At 31.9% G+C, this 21953-nt stretch overlaps 1 pseudogene; it reads right to left on the reverse strand.

Annotated features, from left to right (window-relative positions):
- Positions 1-16500: 16500 nt before the first annotated feature.
- On the reverse strand, positions 16501-17534 carry LOC127904451 (photosystem I P700 chlorophyll a apoprotein A1-like; annotated as a pseudogene).
- Positions 17535-21953: the final 4419 nt, after the last annotated feature.

Here is a 21953-nt window from a genome sequence, read left to right on the forward strand (position 1 = left end):
ATCTCTTAGATAGAGCGCATTCTAACCCTATCTTTTTTTTTACTGCGCTTTCGAGCCCTCATCTTTCAAGTAGCGCGTTTTCGAATTCTACCTCATTTCAAGCGCGTCTTTAAGCCCTCATCTCTTAGATAGTGCACTTTCTAGCCTTATCTTCATCCTTTCGAGTGCGCCTTTAACCCTTTATCTCTCGAGTAGTGCGTTTTCTAACCCTTCCTCTATTCGAGCACGACTTTGAGCCCTTACTTCTTAAATAGTAAGGTTTTTGCCCTATCTCATCTTTCCCTTCTAAGTGCGCTTTGTAACCCTCACTTCTTAGATAATGTATTTTCTAGCCTTATTTCTTTTCCTATCTTATCTCTTTTCCTGTGAATGCTTGGTGAGCCTTTGAGTCCTCATTTCTCAGATAGTGCGTCTTCAGGCCTTATCTTCTTCTTTTTAGCGTGCATTTAAGTCCTCATCTCTCTGATAGTGCGTCTTCTAGCCCTATCTCTTTTCCTATGAATGCTTTCTTAAACTCTCATCTTCTTGATAATACGCATTTGAGCCTTTGAGTCCTCATCTCTCAGATAGTGCGTTTTCAGGCCTTATCTTCTTCTTTTTAGCGCACATTTAAGTCCTCATCTCTCTAATAGTGCGCCTTCTAGCCCTATCTCTTTTCCTGTGAATGCTCTTTTAAGCTCTCATATTCTTGATAATACGTATTTGAGCCTTATCTTATCATCCCTTCAAGACATCTCTGGCCAAATCCTTTCATCAGGTAAGTTACATTTTCCTCCTAGGTAGGTCACCCATTACAATGAGACCACTTTGAAAAATCTTTGTATTTTTCATCTGGGCAGGTTGCCCATTACAATACGACCACTCTGAAAAATCTTTATGTTTCTCACTTGGGCAGGTCACCCATTACAATGAGACCACTTTGAAAAATCTTTGCATTTTTCACCTAGGGCGGTTGCCCATTGTAATGAGACAATTTTTAAAAAAATCTTTGCATTTTTCACCTGGCAGGTCCCCATTACAATGAAACCATTTTTTAAAAAAATCTTTACATTTTTCACCTAGGTTAGTCGCCCGTTACAATGAGACTATTTTTGAAAAAAATTTCATTTTTTCACCTGGTAGGTTACCCATTACAATAAGACCACTTTGAAAAATCGTTTTTCACCTAGGCCCGTCGCCCATTATAATGAGACCACTTTGAAAAATCTTCGTATTTTTTATTTGGACAGGTCGTCGATTACAATAAGACCACTCGAAAAACAATCTTTGCATTTTTCACCTAGGCAAGTTGCCCATTACAATGAGACCATTTTGCAAAATATTTGTGTTATTCACCTAGACAAATTGCCCATTACAATAAGACCAATTTGAAAATTTTTGGCATTTTTCACCTGGATCAGTCGCCCATTATAATGAGACCACCTTGGAAAATCTTTGTATTTTTTCACCTGGACAAGTCGCCTATTACAATAAGACTACTTTGAAAAATCTTGCATTTTTCACCATTCGAAAAATCTTTGTATTTTTTCCCTTGGGTAACTCATCCATTACAATGAGATCAATTTGGAAAAACCTTTGTATTTTTCATCTGGGCAGGTCACCCATGATGATTTGACCATTTCAAAACCTCTAAATTCTACCAATAGGCAGGTTACCTGGTACAACCATACCACTTTAAAAAGTCTTTCACAAAGACTATCATTTTTCTTTACAAACTCTATCTTATTTTCCTTCGAGTGTGCTTTCTAGCCCTCGTCCTTCGGATAATATGCTTTCTAGACTTGTCCTTTTTTCTTCTGAGTGTGCTTTTTGAGCCCTCACTTCAAACATTTATAAAAGGATTGACCATTTCTTAATCTGGTGAATCCGTTATCTCTCATTGCTTTTTCTTCCTTAGAAAGCTTACTATCTAAAGTCTCTTACGAGACTTTTGTCATCAACATTGTAAAGAAGGGGGCAAATGTCATAACTTATTTCTAAGTTATTCCCTAAATTCATCTTCTTTCTTTCCAAAATAAAATAAAATAAAATAATAATAATAATAATAATAATAATAATAGCAAGAAGACTAACATTTTGGCAAAAGTAAGCTGAGAGGATTTCACATGTACAAAAAACCAACCTGCAATTTTGGATGTAATCGGAAGCCTAATTGTACTCTATTTTACGCAAAATTGGAGAGACAACGCAAATTTAAGATCAAGTTACGTGATTATTGGATGAATATACATACAAATTAAGCCTAAAGACATAATTAAAGAACTCTAGGGACTCAATTGATTGAAATCATGGGTGAAATTAAAAAAAATTAAAATTTTAATGGTCAACTGAGGGTTAAATTGCATAAATCCAAAACCAAGAACCAAAATGAAAAAGGCGCTAAAATTCAGCACTGACATTAAGTTCGATAAGGGTAAAATTGCATAAAATTAAAAGTTTTGGGTCAATTAGGGGTACAATTAAAAGAAATTAAAAAGTGGAGGACCAAATTGATCTTTGGGAAAATTCCTATATTAAAACTCTAAATCCATAAAACGGAGTTGTTTTGAAAATATTAGAAAAAGAAAAGAAAGAAAGGGGGGACCAGACAACGTGTCGTCTAATGACTGTTTATCTTATTCTACATTTCATCAGAAAAAGATGCTTGAGTGGCCTCTTTCCTAAGGCATTTAATGCTTCATCTCTCCACTAAATTTGACAAAACTTGCAAGTAAATGATGGCCTGACATATGACTACACCCTAGTGTGGGCCTTTTTGGTCAATTGATGCCACAACAGTCGCGACGTCACCCTAAAATGGCCAACCCAATCAGCCTTCAACTGTTAAAATTTGACAATCCATGATAGCCACTTTAAATCAACGGTTGGGATCCTTCCGGGTCGAATGAAAAGCCAAGATTTGGCACCATTAAAGATAAAATATCCTTCGTCCACCCCCTATAAATATGGGTGGATTTCATGACCTGAGGGAGGAGATAATCGGGTGCAAAAATTGAAAAAAAAAGTCTCCCTCTACTTTAATTTTCTACCATTATTGTCCCCCCCCCCGCCATGCTCCCAGATGCCACCACCTTATAACATCGCTGTAAACAGGTGCGACCAACCTCCTCCATTAACCCATCCTTTCACCGACAACAAGGGTAGTCGTTGTGAACTTCTTCCCTCCTCGCCACAAGTTTTCTCTGAAAAGTTAACGCCAACATTAGTCGATGGCGTCTCCATCCACAGCTCCACCATTAGTCGACAACAAAATCAGCCGGCCACTCTTTCCATGCCAGGTAACACCTTTTCTCTACTTCTCCTTCTTTTTCTTCCTTCTGCATGTTCGGCTTCTGCATGTTGAACAGGAATTCAGTCTGCATGTAGGGAACAAATTATAATTAACATGGTTGCTGGGTCGAGCCCGCAACCATATGGGTCTGGGATGGACCCATTTCACCCCAGCCCAAACATCTAGGCTAGGTCCAGCCTACCTAAAAAAACATAAAGAAGAAAAAGGGTTTGTTAGGCCACTAATCAGCCCAACTCGACTAGGTCGGGTTGAACCCGTTTTGGCCTAGCCCGGATGGCTGGGTTTGGTCTAGACCAATTTAATAATAATAATAATAATAATAATAATAATAATAATAATATATTATTTCAAAATATTTTTGATTTTCTCGCATGTTTTTTCTAATAAGTTTGCATAATATCGGATTGTATATTTACATTGTAAGATACGGATCCGGTATTAAAATACCCAATTTTCTCCAAAACATTTCTAATTTTTTTTTTGAAAATTCAAAAAAAAAATTTCAAAACTTTTAAATCAATTTCCCTTCTCAAAAAACAAAAAAAACAATATTTTATTTTCATGCATATGGTCAAATCCTAAAAGTTTCCTAAGCATATATATATATATAAAGCATCTTTCTTATGTTTTTAAATGAAAAAAATAGATATTGTAACTAGTTTATGATTATCTATTAGGATTTGGCCGAAATATCAAAAACCCTTCACCAATCATTTTGTTCATTTATATTAGGGTTTAGCTATAGACTTGAATATTGTGGGTGTAAAACTACACAGTAAAGTATACCCCTCAAGTATTAAACATATAATGAAATAAATGCGATACTAAAATTTAGATCTTAGAATGATTAGAATTTAACCCGATAAGGTAAAGATTTCCTCACAAAGAGAAATCTAGCTCGAACCTTAGACAAGACCAATGGATAGAGACACAACTTAGAATAACAATCAAACAACAATGCAGCTTACATCAGGTAGGGTGCATTAGGGGTGATGCGTCTTCCCCTTGCATAACTAGTCCCTTACTCGGACTCTCATAAACTATAGGTATTCTAGTAACCATAATATTAGGTGGCGACTCCTGAACCTTAATCATAATTTTATGATTAAATTCATAACCCTTTCATTTCATAACAATACCTCTCAGGAGGTGAAAAGCGCATCATTCAACTTCGCCCCGCGACAATCATATATTATCATAACTAACAATAATAATAATAATAATAATAATAATAATAATAATAATAATAAACTCAATTAACATTCTAACACAAAAACCACATGAACCTTAGTTTTAAGAATTGGGTGTTTTTCAGTTCTTCATACATTTGACCCAATTCAAACCATTTCCATGCATTCTTATAACCTAACAATAATAGTAAATAATCGAATTAACATTATAATTCAAAAAACCCACATGAACCCTAATTTCAAGAATTGAAAATGTAAATGAAATTGACAAAATGATTAAAAAAAAAATTAAGTGTGTGTGAGAGAGAGAGAGAGAGAGAGAGAGAGAGAGAGAGAGAGAGACGTCACCAATTCTAGAACGAGGGAACGCTTACCACCAATGACTCTAGAGAGAGGGGAGAGAGAGAGGAGGAGGAGATTTAGGAAAGTGGGAGAAGTTATTAAGAATTTAGCTTATATAAGAATAAAAGAGAAAATAATTTAAGACTATAAAATTGTAAAAGTTACTTACTGAACAAAATATCTCAATCCATTGCAGTTAATTTACATATAATTATATGTTTATCTGAATTTGATGCTCGTCAAATATTTTCTTGAAACTGTATTCTTCAACAATGATCTTCTAGGATGGAAAAATATTGATAAATTGTCACTCTAAGGCACCTTACCACCACCATCATGTCTTGGAACACAATTGGTTCTTATTCTCATGTGAGATTTAAAATAATACAAGATAAATATTGAAATCTCTTTACTAAAGTCTCGCATATTAAAGTCTCAACATGCATCTTTGTTTTATCCTTTTTCTTAAAGTTGTACAAATACCTACATAAAAGTAAATATAGATTAAATGATCAAATGTTTAAAAACACATAATAGACACTTAAGAAACAAGTAATCCCTAACCTCTTGAATGAATACATTCTTATGTACTGCACATGACCTCCAACATTTGTTTCATATGATAAATGTATGGATAAATGTTCCATTGAGTTAAAGATAGAAGGAGGGAAAAACATTTCAAGATTGTAGATTGTCTCAATATTGTTCATTTCAAGTTGTTTGAAGTGTTGGGAACGCAACTTGTTCAAGCAACCATTTCTCAAAAAGTGGTTAATCTACATAAGTACATCCCATATCCCTTTTGATAATAATTCCCTATAAGTAATTGGAATGAGTGTTTGCATAAAGACGTAGTAGTCATGACTTTTCATTCCTCATAACATGTATTCCTTCAAATTCACTAATCTAGATATGTTCGAAGTATAACCATCAGGAAATTGTTGACTCTTAAGCTATTCATAGATAAGAAATTATGCCTTTTTGTCTATGGCAAAAGTGGCTTTGGGATTTGCAACACACACTCTATCATTAAGCAACTCCATATTCCGACGTTCACAAAACAAAGCTATAGTTATTCCAGATTTTATATTGTCCTTTGTTTTCCCTTTAACGCCCATGACCATGTTAAAAATATTTTCAAACACATTCTTCTCTATATGCATGACATTCAAATTATAGTGGATGACATTAATCTTCCAATAAGGAAGATTCTAAAAAAATACTCCACTTTACCTAATTATAGGTCACACCAAAACTAAAAAAATTATGATTACCGTATTGAAAACCAAAACAAATGTCCTCATGCTGCAAGGCTACATCATAAAATACTTTACCCGATAGTATTGGCGGTGTAACATCCCTTTCAACTTTACTTTTCAAGAAATCTTTTATATTGTTTTTGTATCGATGATGACTTCGTAAGAACCTCTGATAAAAATAAAAATAAAAAGCTTTACCAGTATTTGTTAAAGTGAAGATCTTATTATTTTCTATACAATATGGACAAGCAAATGTTTTAGTGTGCTTCATCCAAAAACCATCATATACGTAGGAAAATCATTTATAGTCTACATCAAAGTTGTATTCATTTTAAAATTTTGTTTTCTTGAGATATCATACGTCAAAACCCAAAATGATCATAACTGATTCAACTCATCAATCAATGGTTAAAGACAAACATCTATATTCCCACTGGACTGTAAGGATCAAGTATGACTATAGATAAGAACATGAATTTTGGTCTCATACACATCTTTAGAGGCAAGTTGTAAGCTATTAGTAGAAGCAGCTAACAAGAATAGAGTGCAACAAAGGACCCAAATGGATTAAACCCATCAGTATATAAATTAAGATGTACATTATGTGGTTCCATTAAAAACTAAGGATGCACCCTATTAAACTGCTTCCTAGCTTAACTACCGAAAGGGTGCATCATGACTCCATCCATCGCATTATGTGAATGATATGATGTCATATGCTCAATTGTCTTTGTAGACATAAATAACCTTTGTAGCCTAAAAGTGAGTGTGAAGTATTTTAGTATTTTGTATGCAACTAGTGCTCTTCCTCTACTAATATTGGGTTTATATCGAGCATGTCTATAGGTTTTACACTTGATTAAATTTGCATCTTCACCCTATAACATGCAAAAGTTTGGGCACATATCAATTATTTTATATCCTAAGCCAAAGGGTTTCATCATCGATTTTATAACATAAAAGTTTTTTTCCAGCCTATTCCTTTTAAGTAAAATGTTTTTTTGCATATTCGATGATGCTATCATAAGTGGCCTCACTCAACCCATAATCTGACTTGATGGTAAATACTAATACAATGGTAGATAATTTATATGATTTATGCAGCTATCCTATAATGGTTCATAACAATATTTTAAAATGTAAAAACCTTAGTTGCATCTATATTTGGCTCTTCATTGAAACATAAACATTTACTTGAATAACCATAATTTATTCTCATTGCATCAATTATCATACTCTTATAATAATTGCTATTATCATTTATAACTTTATATATGTTGCTAGAACTAGATGCTGAACCAATAATCCTTTTTAACATGGTCTCATAAGAAATATAGGGTTTACTGTGTACAAACCAACATAATTATTTCTCTACAAACTCTGTTTTTAGAAGATGCATCATCACAACATCTAATTAGTGAAACTTTTTTATTTTTACACATTACACATGAACATCTAATTTCATCTCCACTAATATTCTTCAAATTTAAAAATATAAAATTAATAAAATCATCAACCCCTTTAGAATAACCTTCCTTATACAACCTTTGGTGAGTTTTGACACATCCAAGAACAACCATTCATTGTTTAGGAAACCTATATAAAATATCAACAACAACATTTATTAGTAATGTAACCATCAATTCAAAATTCAACTTTGATAATTAAAAATGAATTCACAATCTAATAATTAATAATCATTTGTACAAAAATTCAAAGTTGCATCAAAATATGAACTAAAATAAATCAAATTAACAACAAGTTATCGATAACCAACTAACTATCTATCAAATATTCAATTCAAACTTATTCAATCTAAATTAATACAATTTAATTGTTATCAATTCCATAAAAAAAATTCTAAAATTTTCAACTTAACAATAAAATTGACAAAATACAATTGGTACTCATTAAATAACCCATCAATTCTTCCATTACAACAACCTAAGTTATAAAATCAAAATAAATTTCATTAAATTACAAACACATTTAATTTTTTCAAATCCTAAACAAACCCTACCATACAAATCATAGTTCAATACAACAAAGTTCTTTATGAAAAGGTAGTAAAACACTTAAATATACAAGCAAATTATAATTACAACACAAAAATATCAATAAATTCACCTTAAATATAAATGGGTAGGTTCGCTTACTTGGTATAGGGAATATTTAGAAAACAAAAATTAAATCATGACAATGATGCTGACACTATTATGTGTTGGGGTGGCTAAAATTATGAGGATTGGGCCTAGTTTTGTGTAAAATGGGGGGAGAGGGGATAGGGATGATATCAGTTATAATACTTTTAGATTTGCTGACAGAATCACCGATGAGAATTGGCAATGAAATATTTCCCTCAGTAAATCCATCAACAAATAATGACATGTCATGTTATCGATGAAATCACCGATAAAATTTTTCTTGGTTTTTAATTTTTTTTTGTTAGCATTTCCATTAGTAATTATCAACGAATATTTTTTTGTTGTTTTTTTCATTGAACATTACTGATAAAATATTTTCTTGTTAGTAATTCCGTTTTTATTTATCAATTTTCTAGTGTGTTACCTTGGTACCATTTAAACCATTGAATTCAATGAATTTGTCCTGGTTCTTTGCTTCTTCTTCTACACTTACATGGGTAATAAGAGCTTTAATTGAGAGCCTTTTATTTATTTATGCCTCAAACATTTGAAAAAGTCTTTCCAAGATTCTCAATTTATTAATGATGTCTGCAACTTGCATTTGCTACTCTACTTGGATGACTTTGTTACGCTTCTTATGAGCAAGCATTTGAAGTTCATTGGATTGATCAACCACGAGCTTTCCTTCATTCATTTTGAACTTGAAAAATCATCCACAAGCATACTTCATGGAACCAACTTCTTCAGTATCATATTTTTGATAGAGCACCTTCCAAATCTTCTTGAAAAAAGTAAAACCCTAATAAAGATCATCAAAAAGATAATTTAGTTAATAATTACAACAATTATTATTATCCTTCTCCCACTTCTTAACTTTTATCTCATGTTAAGCTTACTCTTCTTCATTCTTCTTTTTGTTAGGGTTTTTCTAGTTAAGACATAGCTGGCATTCAATAGAGTAAGATAAATTAAGGTCTTCTACCTCCATCTTTTGACCTTATCTCCATGGAAGCGAAATGGCTTATTAGGGTCACCCACTCCAACGGAGCTTTGCCCATTGATAATTATCTTACTCTAATTGCATCCAATTAAAAATTTAATAATTACTTGCAATTAAAAAGAACCAATTGCTCATCACATCACTCAACGGCAATAGATTTTGGATTTTTATAAAGTTATACTAACTGCTACCTTATGTTCGATCCAACTAGCTAATTGGCGCAACCCTCAGCTGGCGAATATTGTCGAGTCTGATCTCTGAGGATGTTTTGTTTTTGTCCCAATCCTTCCAAAAAATGCATTTTCGTGTGCATATCAATGGAGTCAACAGCACAATTGCTCGTCACATCGCTCAACTGGATATTTCGTGAAGGGAGGAATGTGTGTGTATAGAGGGAAGATGGCATCTTGTCTTTTGCTTTAACTGATGTAATCAACAAAGATATATAATTTTTAATAAAATTATAAAGAATGCCTGCACTTTGACATTTAAAAATTTATGTAAAGACAAAAAATACATGTGACTTTCATCGTTTGCTTATAATTTCACATCTAGTCTCGTCACGCTTCATCATCAAAATAAACGAGCAAAGGGTAACAATGGATATCCATATTTTTTTTTATATTTATATTTTATTTATTATGTATTACATAAAAAAAATATACATATTCATTGTCTTACTATTATTTATAATTATAATTAATATATATATATATATATATATATATATTTATTGTGAGATATGTATATATCATATTATATTAAAAAAATCTAAGTGCTTTATAAATATATTTATATAATATAGATATATATTTCAAGTTAGGTTGAGCAGATTATAAATCAAATTTAATAATATTTATATCATATTCATTACTTATTAAATAATATAATTATATAAAAAAACTCATGTTTTTAATTCAAATCACGTAGGTATCAATAAGTCCAGATTAAATTATTATTCCTGGATCAAATGTACCACGCAACTCACTTTATCACACAAAATATATATATATAAAAAGGTAGAGTAGTTCCTTTGGGTCTAAAGCTTTTTCTTTCTTTTCTATTTCTCATTATGAATCCTAACTCTTTCACAACCAAGGACAGAGCTATAAAATTTACTTTGAAGGAGTCAGTAAATATATTAAGAACAAATAATTAATCACACATATCTAATGAGATTTAAAAGTTATATATTAAGAAATAAGTTGTAATTTTTTATTTTAAAATAATTATGCATAAAAAAGTTCAGTTTTTTTTTTAAATATAGCTAAATTTTAATGAATTTATTTATTTAAAACAAAAAATTGGGAGATTCGCCTTCCCTGTCTGCAACCCTAGTTCCACCAATGTTCGCAACATAATTTAAAAACAAAATTCAATTCGACTAATATCATTTGTTTTTATGTTTCAAAAATACTTTTAAAAAAATTTGAAAATTTTTTATTTTTTTCTTTACTTTAAATTAATATTTTTTTATATTTTCAGATTATTTTGATGCGTTGATGTCAAAAATAATTTTTAAAAATAAAAAATATTATTTTAATATATTTCTAAATAAAAAACACTTCAGAAATTAACCATAACTATATTTTTAGAAGCGCTAATTGCGCTAATTACAATGCATGTATAGTTCTAAGTTAGAAGAAAACTTGTAATGTTATTAGTAAAAGACGTGATTAAAAAGAGTATTTTTGCTTTGGATCTGTGAGGCGTGACAGGGAAAGTCCCACCTAATTAATTACATCTTTGTACAAATACAATAATGAAAAACACGATTAACAAGAAAACCATTATTGGGCTATGTCACTTAATTTAACATTGCATGAGTGTCGTTATCAACGTTTAAGTGTTTTAGGTTGACAATACAAAAGAATAAGAAATTAATAAAGAAAGAAGATTCTACCATTGCGGTGAGCTGGGCTGTTTGCCTAAGCGACGGTGCGGCTGAGGAGGATTACAAGGAGCCTTCTTTAATTTAATGTGGCAATTAAATATATGCATAATTCAGTGATTGTTTTAATGGACAAACTATGAATATAGAAATAATGGTCATTCTCATATAAATCGTCTTTTTTATTCATAGTTTCTTTATCATTATCAGGTGTCAAGGATAGAATATATTATAAATCAATATTTCTTGACATTATAATATCACATTTCAACTATATAAATGCACCCAATTGTATTCAATATATTATATAAATAAAATTGAAGTTTGGATGTTAGGTGTGGATTTCAGGCTCTAATTATTAAGGCTTCTTCCTAAAAAAATTATAAGAAAATTATTAATTTCATAGGTTTTTATTATTATTATTATTTAGAAGCCTATTTTGGGATTTGACTACTCCTATTTCGGGTTTTATGGGAACTTGGTAAAATAGAACAAGTGAAAAAAATATTTTAGGATTTGACTACTCCTATTTCGTGTATGGGTGAGGAGGAACAATAACATCCTAGCTCATGGATGAACTAGGAACACTTGTGGACGAGCCTGGAACACTCGTGGACAGACTACTATCACCAACACTTCTACAATAAACAATCTCATCTTCCACCAATATCACTTCAAGACGTTCAACCTCCCTAACCTCTTGAAGTCAACCATGACATAAACTAAGTGTGGTGTTGGCCATAATATGTCTCATCTCATCGACGCTTCATAAATAGTCATTGTTGTTTTCCAAGCCTCCTGTACCAATTAATGAATATATATAATAGCATCAAAAATATTTAAAAAAATATTGTATGTAAAACAATATTGCATATCAATCGATTTTGTCTCGTATATTGGAGAGCATAATTCATTAGATTACATGGATGCCTTAGGAAACGCAACAAGGTAGGTGTAATAAAATGACATGTAATGGTCAGATACCATCTTATATAGAAATCTGCATTAATCATCAAACGTTGCTCCTAAAAAACACAATCTCTCCTAGCATCCCAAAGATCTAGGTAAGATGCCTAAATCATCAGTCAATCCCTCTTACGCTTACCCTAACAACTAATACTATACAGATCATCACCAATATCAATATAATCTGGTATATACTGAGATAGTCCAGACAGTCGCATTACCCTATTTGGGCAATGCATCTCAACAATGTTGAAGCAATGCAACAAGACCTATCCTAAACAAAGATCAGATCCCTCACAGCATATATGCAAAGCTGAAAATATCAAGTCCTTCATATATGACATCCATATGACCTATTAGAACATTTGAAAGACTTATATTAGATAACAAGTTGAAACTAAATAATTTACATTCAAATAACAAAAAAATACAATACATTTGTAACTCATACCTTATGTGGTTATTGTGCATCCAACTCATCCCAATAGAACTCATGGACATGAGTAGGATTTACTATGAAATGTCTAGCCCCACACCATCTTACATGACAAGCCACAAAGTTAGTACATTTTTTGTATTCAATTTATCTAAATAACATGTTGACTAGAATCAATTTTATTTGATTATTACCTAGAACCAATGGATTGTGGCCTCTAAATGACAATGTCAAACATATTATTATCCCAACTCTCTAGACATCCAATATGAATATGCTTCCATAACCAAACCTATATTAATCAACATTAACAGTTTTAAGTTAGTATTTAAAATGCTATTAATTTTAATAATCAAATAATTTAAAATAATTATACCTGGAGAAATAATAAACACTCCATGATTTATCTTCTCATTTGTAGACATACTTTACATAGTTGCTGATAAAGATATGCAAGCATAGCCCCCCCAACTATAATTACAAATGGGTCATGAATCCTTGAGTAGTGTCTCAAAGAATAATGGTATTACATTACCAAAAGTACTTGTGAAAATAAGACGTCCAAACATATATAATATGTATGCCCGAGCATACATAACTAATTGGTCCTCTATAACATCTGCCATGGGAGTCTTAAAATTTAAATTCAGCCATGTCAATTTGATGCAATCGCCCTCATAAGCACGAGTTGGAGGCACCTGTCTTAATAGATGATCACGTAAAACATCTCTGTGAACCGACCCTCTACATCCTATCACAGGGGCTCCATCTATTGGAAGACTGGTTAACATGGCAACATCCTGCAATGTGGGTGTCATCTCACCATTACATAAATGTAAAGTATGTGTGTCTTGCACTCCCATTGTTCAACCAAAGCTACAATCAATACGTGATCAAGATATATGCCACACAATTGACTGATCTAGAAAAAGATAGTCTCAATAACATATAGGCAGACACACTCATGCAACTTCATCAATGTATGTTAACGAGGTGTTACATTATCACCACCCTAAAAATTAAACAATTTAGTTATTTAAACAATTAAAGTAGTTAAATTTTATTTATGTAAATTACTTAATTAAAATAGTTATTAATCTAGAGATTCGACCTCTCTGCTCTACATATCATTGAAACGATGTTGGTTCTACATATATAGAATCGACTTATGATCAGGATATGCCTTAACAACTAGATGGTCATGTCTATCAATACTCTTAGAAGCAATAGAAACTCCTCAGGTCCAAACCATGCCTCTATCAAGGTCTTGTATAAACAAATTATTAGTCTTTGCAATACAATTAAACATCTATATAGTTGAATTAAAAATAATAAGTGAAGTTTACATAATTTGGAACAAATATAAACAATTAACATACATTGTTTAGTTTCATTAGTTTTTTTGTTATGACCCTTTTGACCGCATATGCCATATTTATTCAATGAGTGCTCCTCTCTAGCATCTATCTTATTTATGTAAATGAATGGTTTTCCTTCAAACCTTATCCATTTTTCATCTAGTTGGACACACACACACACACACACACACACACACACACACACATATATATATATATATATATACAGGCTAAAACAGCGTATCAAGTAAGGGTTGAAAACGAGGACTATATATATTTTTGTATGACAAGTTTGAGTAGAAATCATAAAAACATTAAATATAGTTCATATTTTATAAAGTGCAACAATCAATTAGATATGAACATGGTCGATGATACAGTTGTTATTTTCCTTAAATGAAAAGTTGCTTTATTGATATTAATCATTTCCCCGACTTCTCTTGTAACACCAACTGTTGGAGGTGTCTTAGACTGAAACCATATCATTCTAATATCAAATAGATATACCAAAATGTTAATCATTTCCCACACTTCTCTATAAAATTTATTACCCCTAAAAAAAGATTATTTGCATTATAGCCAATACAAATAAGCTACAAATATTTTTTTAAAATATTATTAAAAACCTCAAACAAATTTGTGTTCGTATTGTCATACCGATGACCATTGTAATCATATGACAGTGCCTTTTTTTTTTAGATTCAACTTCAAGCCATGCTCTGATTGGGTAAAGTAGAATCGTTGAGAAAACTTGAAAAAAAATTCATGAGTTTCCTTAATGGAGTTCAACTAAAATAGGTTCATTGATGGGAAAAGATTTGATTTAATTCATGTATGTGAGTTTCTAAATTGATGTTTGAGTATGTGTAGTTGAGTGTAATCATAAAGAAAACAAAAGGGGAACCCTAGGGTGATGATGGGATAGGTTCGGCCAAGTTTGAATTGTAAAGGGGTTTCAACCAAATAGGAATGGTGGAAGGTTGAATTGTTCTGTGATGAATTTGCATGTTGTTAAAGTTTATATTAGTGTATTAATGTTGGTAAATTAGAGAGAAATTGGAAGGAAATCCAAGGATTGGAAAACTTGACAAGATTCGATCATAAAGGGATAAAAGTAGGGAAATGGGTTTTTGTATCATTTGTTGTTTCAAGTTGTGTTAAAACTTTAATTCAAACCCATTAAAGAAATTTTAAAATGATGAAATTGGAATGAATGTCTTTAAAACATAAATCTTAATTAACAGTCCCATTTTTGTTCCATGTATGCTATGAAGCAATCTACTAACACTTGGTAAACACCTATTAGTAACCAAAAAAAATATAAGTGCATAAAACTTAAATGAATAAGTTAGAAGAACTTTTCAAAATTTAAAAAAACCTTTCGGGGAAGCCAAACCAATGATAAACAACTTTCACTAGTTTGAAAGATTACAAGATGAGTATATTTAACTACAAATCCTTTGTACATATACTACCTTACTTGTCAAGGTTTTGTTTTATACCGCAATAGCCTATCACAACACCTTATGATTCTCAAACTATTATCATCCTAATTAGAACATCTAATTGCTAACAGTTAGTATAGGAACTCTCCCTTAAGAGTTTGCAGGCTCTCCAACTCTTCAGTGAACAATTCTTATTGAGAAATTTATTCACAATCAACTCATGTGTCAATAGTATATTCTCTACAACTTTGTGTAACGCCTTAGTTGATGAGGCACTCTTGCTCTACTACAAGTGCTTCTCTCATACCTTTTATACATATCTATGTGATAAGAATAAGAACCTTTGATAAACAATATCTTCAAGTTTCCTAGTTATGTTTTTAATATATTGCTATTGTGTTTAACAAAAACACTTCTCTCACAATTATCTTTGGATAACTTGTAATTATCTTCTTTTTAATTTATACTTGACATGTCCCCCCCTCTTCTAGGTCTATCTCAAAGGAAACGAAAACCAAGATTTGCTTCATCTGGTATCAAATGAGAGCTACAGGCAAATAGAACTCCTTTCAGGAGTATCAGTATCGTCACATGAATTGTAAATGCATGAATGTGACGGACCAAAAAATCCGCGGTTCCTAATGGAATAGGTAACAAAGCAACTTGCCCCCACTGCCACTAAGTCATCGCCCCCCCAAGTCAAACTGGTGCTTGCTGTTGCACCAAGAGTCGTTTCACCAGGTGCTAAAGCATGCATGTTTTGTATCAATTGAGCAAAGACGGGTTGTAATTGTATAGCAGTAACTGAAAACATATCTTGAGGGTGCTTTAAAGCGCTCATGGTATCATTATGAATTTATAAACCAAAACTGTGAAAGCCTAAAAATATACATACCTAGTTAAGATGTGATATGATTGCATCGCGACGCCTAAAGACATGATCTAACAGATTGTTGTATCGAGTAGTCAGATCGTAGTCTCTTACCATAAAAATGGCTGCATGTGCAGCAGCACCAACTATGAGAAATCCACCAATCCACATGTGATGTGTGAACAATGACAGTTGTGTATCATAGTCTGTAGCTAGATATGGATAAAGGGGCATGACATACATATGGTGAGCCACAACAATGGTTAAAGAGCCTAACATTACTAGGTAAAGAGATAATTGATCATGTCATGACGTTGTTAGGATCTCATATAGGCCCTTATGACCCTGACCTATAAATGGCCCTTTATAAGCCTCTAAAATATCTTTTATACCATAACCAATGGCCCAGTTAGTCCTACACATGTGACCTGCTACTAGGAAAAGAATTGCGATAGCTAAATGGTGGTGTGCAATATCAGTCAGCCATAGACCCCCAGTTAATGGGTCTAATCCTCCACGAAAAGTAAGAAATTTCAAATATTTTGACCAATTCAAAAAATAAGGTTGCTCCCTCGGCAAAACTGGGATAAAGTTGAGCCAAAAGATCCCGATTCAAGATAAATTCATGAGGAAATGGGATCTCTTTAGGATCTACTCCAGCATTTATAAATTGGTTAATTGGTAAAGATACATGGACTTGATGCCCCGCCTAAGAAAGAGACCCAAGCCCTAGTAGCCCTGCTAAATGGTGATTTAACATAGATTCTACATCTTGGAACCAAGCCAATCTTGGAGCAGCTTTGTGATAATGGAACCAACCAACAAAAAGCATTAAGGCTGCAAAGACCAATGCACCAATTGTCGTACAATACAATTGTAATTCACTAGTTATTCCAGATGCTCTCCAAATCTGAAAAAAAACCAGAGGTTATTTGTATTCCTCGGAAACCCCCACCCACATCACCATTCAATATTTCTTGGCCCACGATTGGCCAAACTACTTGGACGCTAGGCCCAATATGAGTAGGATCGTTTAGCCATGCTTCATAATTGGAAAAATGAGGACCGTAGAAATACATGCCACTCAGCCAAAGAAAGATGATGGAGAGTTGGCCGAAATGAGCACTAAAGACTTTTCGGGAGATCTCTTCCAAATCACTGGTATGGTTATCGAAATCATGAGCATCAGCATGTAGGTTCCAGATCCAAGTGGTAGTATCATGTCCTTTAGCTATTGTTCTTGAGAAATGACCTGGTCTAGCCCATTCCTCGAAAGAAGTTTTGATGGGATCCCTATCTATCAAAATTTTTACTTCTGGTTCCGGCGAACGATTAATCATTGAGTCCTCTTTCCGGACAATACATACAAAGAGACCTGCCAACAGTCAAGTAATTAGTGAACCCATGAGAGATTTTTCTAATTAGTTTTTTTCTATCTAGTAATTAATCATTGAGTCCTTTAGCAAGTGTTCGGATCTATTATGACATAGCCACGAGGCGTTCAACAGACCTTTTTGGGCTTTGAATTGATGCAAAAACAATTTTTTTGTGCAACATTAAAGTTTCGGTAGATTTTGGAGGGAAACATGCTCAATATCATTTGATTTATCTGGTATTACAGAAACGAAAACTAGATAATTATAAAAATAATCACTTGACCAATTCTTTATCTAATTTGGATAAACTAACAATCTAAACAAGTTTATCTTCATCAACGTAAATATTTTTTCACTAATCAAAGCCAATCATTTCAACATTTACAATCTCCTTTGACAGATTTGTGATAAAACATAATAAGGATGAATTAACATGCAAGTAGTTCAGATAATTTAATCATAAACAAATACTTCACTAAAATATACCTGCAAATGCAATCGAAACAATGTTATATAGCATGAGAACAATTAATAATATTTATGTAACAACATCCTAACAGTTCCTAACATGTTTCATACTAACTATTCATAACATATTTAAAGAATACTTCATGTAATATGTTTCATCCTAAAAATTCATAATATGTTAAAAAATTATCATGCATTAGATATTGTTATGCAACTACATGCATCAAGTTCAAAGTGCATCAAGTATTCAACATGGAGCTTCCGCTACTAAAAAAAATATCATAGTTATGACATACCTGAACACTCAATATTCAATATTCATTACTAATAAAAAAAATAAGTAAAATCCTAGACATAAAAGAATTTTGATGGCTAGTTAGCTGACTTCCTCTCCCTTGCATGCATCTTTGTCACCTTCTTGGTTTGTCACCAATCATATTCCTTATCTTTACCAACAACATATTGATGCACTTGTTCAACATTTAAGTCCAATGGAACAAGTTTGTCATTAACCTGCATAATATTTTGTTACATATCTCTTTGTAATTTATTAGCTGCATCAATCTTTTGTCCTTACTTACCAGTAAAACTATCAAACTTGTTTGATAGTAATTACAATTGTTCTATTATAAAAGGGAGTAGGAGGTTGGTTTGAGGAGTTTCAGGCTGAAAAGAGGTAAACTATTTATAATATAACCTATTTTTACTGACCATGGCTTTAGATTTGACAATAGTTACAACTATGATTTTTCCTTAAATCTTGATTGATAGCTCACTATCACGCAAGGGTACTTTTGCCATAATTGCTACTCTAGATATCAACCCACCAAAAGGCAAACTCATTTCATTCTTAGTTGTAGCTTTTTGTATTGCATCAATAAAATGAGTGGCTAGGTCGATAGAAATATCAATAGCAAAAGCATACATGAACTGAGCTTTCTCAACTATCAGCTTTATATGTGTTGTAATAGTCTAAATGTTTGTTAGCACATCTTTTTCTAATAATCGATAAGAAAATAACATAGTTTTCATAGGCAATTTATGTGCTTTAGCATACCATCTTGGTCCTTTAAGGCTAACAAATAGATCACTCGTCTGAGTCTTTGAAATGACTTTTATTATTTTATAAGGAAAACTAGGATATATGATTTCAAGTAGCTCATATAACTTGTTAATGATATTAGGAGACAACTCAAGGGTTTGACCTCTAATAGTAGAAGTAATGGAGTGATCATCAAGATGGAAAGGCTCACAGTTGGCATAGAACTCCCTACTACTTTAACATATGGAGCAAGTGATCCTTCAGTTAATTTACCTCATTGTCTTTTTCTTAAAGATGTTTTCTATAAACACAAATATAGGGTCAGAAAGATCAATTACTGAAACTTCTCTTTCACCTATCACACTCTTCTTAGAGAAGTTGTTTTTGTAAGCCATCTCAACACTGGGAAAACGAAGTGGTCAGTTTTTCCAGACTATGTTGTATATTTAGAGGAACTAGCCACTGCTTTTACCTTTTCGTTTGTCTTTTGAATCTTATAGGGTTGGACTGGAGTCTTTTTAGGGGAAGAGGTTTTTTGTTCTTCCTTATTAGAAAAAGTTTAAACAGGGGTTCCGGGTTTCTTATTAGCTTTACTTTATAACATCCTTTCAACAAGAAAATGCATTAGTCATTTTCAAAACCAATAAATCAAAAGAAATGTGTTCTATAAATATAGTGCACTAATGATTATAAGACACATTCTTTTCAATAATCTTCTTCAAGAAATTTCATATTAATATAGGATATCCTCATTATTTTTGCAGAAAGGTTAGATGCAAGATAAGTAGATGTTTTGTCTCATAAATTTCTTTTTTTATCAGAAGTTATCAAGTAAAGATGAAGAGATTTCTTGAAAAATAATGGGAGATGAGTGCCTTAAAACAAGAAATCAAGAGAAAGGGAGAGATAGAAAATGATGATTACATCTTTTGATAATCAAAACCATTAATTTAACTTTGAAAAAAATGTTTTTTCGCATGTTTCAGCTCACCTTAAGCATCATAAATGCACCTATAGTTTCTCTGATGATGACACGTTAGTGTTATGAAGAAGATTGACGTCTTAGACTAACCATTTCTCTTTTATTTCACAATTCAGTTATGCCACATCATTTTCAAGTGTTCTTCTCACTAATTTATCTAATTGTACACATAGGCAGGGATATGGACCTACATAAACTAACTCAATTTTCTAGCCTAAAAATACTTATAATTGATAGTTTTGAAGGAGATACTTACCTCATTGGTCAATCATTATTCATGAACGCATATCTTTTTAGTTAACCAAAACAAGATGTGAGTGCGTGAGTGAACAAGACAATAATTCTACTTAATATTTTTTCTTTATCTTCTTTTATTTGATCTAAGATATGCTAGCAAGGTGTAAGTATACCTTGAAAGTCAAACTTTATGTCAGGATCTAGACACAGAAGATTTTCACTCTTAACAAAAGATTTGATGAACTCTATCATTTCTATTATATAATTGCTCGTCTATTTCCACAGTGAGAAATTGACTTTTTCTTTAAGGAATTAGAGAGTAGAATGGATCCATACTGAAGTGTTTGTCTATTTCTATAATGATGTAAACACTTGACTTTTTCTTAAGGATCTATTAGGAGGAGTATCTTATCAGTTTGTGTATTAGGTTTAACTAGCTTTAGTCAATTCAAGGTTACTCCCCTTTAATTGTTAGCATACTTGTATTTAAATCAATTTCACTTTTTCTAACCGTTAGTAAAACAATAGAATTCCTCATAGTGCTTAAAATATAACATTTATTTGGTCTTCTAAAAGAATATCATTTTAAAAGTAAACACCATGTCAGATAAGATTTTCCTTGATCCCAAGAAAATGAAATTTGTGAGATTTAAATGTATAGATTAGATATACTTATAAATTTGCTTTCGTGCTTCAGTATTAACAACCTATCACCTATGTAAAAAAAACATATAAAAACATATAAAAACATAAACAAAACTTTGTACACATATTTTTTTATTTATAGATTTTATGTCTTTTAAGAATTAAAGCATGTTACATACACCAATTACTTTCTTGAGAAATTCAAATTTTAGACCATCTAGAGGTTTCATGAATAAGTCAGCCAATTAATATTTGGTGTTCACATATTCTAATAAAATAATCTTTGATTCAACCAAGTCTCTAATTAAGTGATGTCTTATATCTATATTCTAGGTTCTTAAATGTTGCACAAGATTTTTAAAGATAATAGCATTGGAATTATCATAATAAACAGTTATAGTATTTTGAGAGAAACCATAATCTTCTTAAAATCTTCTTCATCCAAAGAAGTTAAGTGCAATGACTACTTGTTGTAATATACTTAACTTCTGCAATGGATAATGAGATTGAATTTTGTTTCTTACTCATCCATGCTGCCAACTTGCCACCAATATAAAAACACCCTCCAATAGTGCTTTTTCTATCGTCAGCATTAGCTGCCCAGTCAGCTTATAAATAGCCAATTAAACTCAAGTTTGAATCTTTTGAATACCATACACCATAGTCAGTTGTAGCACTAAGGTATTTTAAGATTTTTTTTAAATTTTTTATAAGATGTGATTCTTTGGGATGAGATTGGAATCAAGCAAAAACAGCCATACTAAAAGCAATGTCAGATTTACTAGCAGTAAAGTAAATGAGACTCCTTATCATACTTCTATAAAATGTAGAATCAACACATTTACCTGTAGAATCTGAGATGATTTTGACAGATGTGCTCATAGGTGTACGAACATGACTCTTTCCTTTCATTACAAACTTCATAACCATATCTCTTACTTAGATTAAGAAATAAAAATTTTATTTTCACTCTACTTAATTTGTATGCTATGAAAGAAATTTAACTCAC

The sequence above is a fragment of the Populus trichocarpa genome, chromosome 16, assembly GCF_000002775.5.
Source record: "Populus trichocarpa isolate Nisqually-1 chromosome 16, P.trichocarpa_v4.1, whole genome shotgun sequence".
Taxonomy (NCBI): Eukaryota; Viridiplantae; Streptophyta; class Magnoliopsida; order Malpighiales; family Salicaceae; genus Populus; species Populus trichocarpa.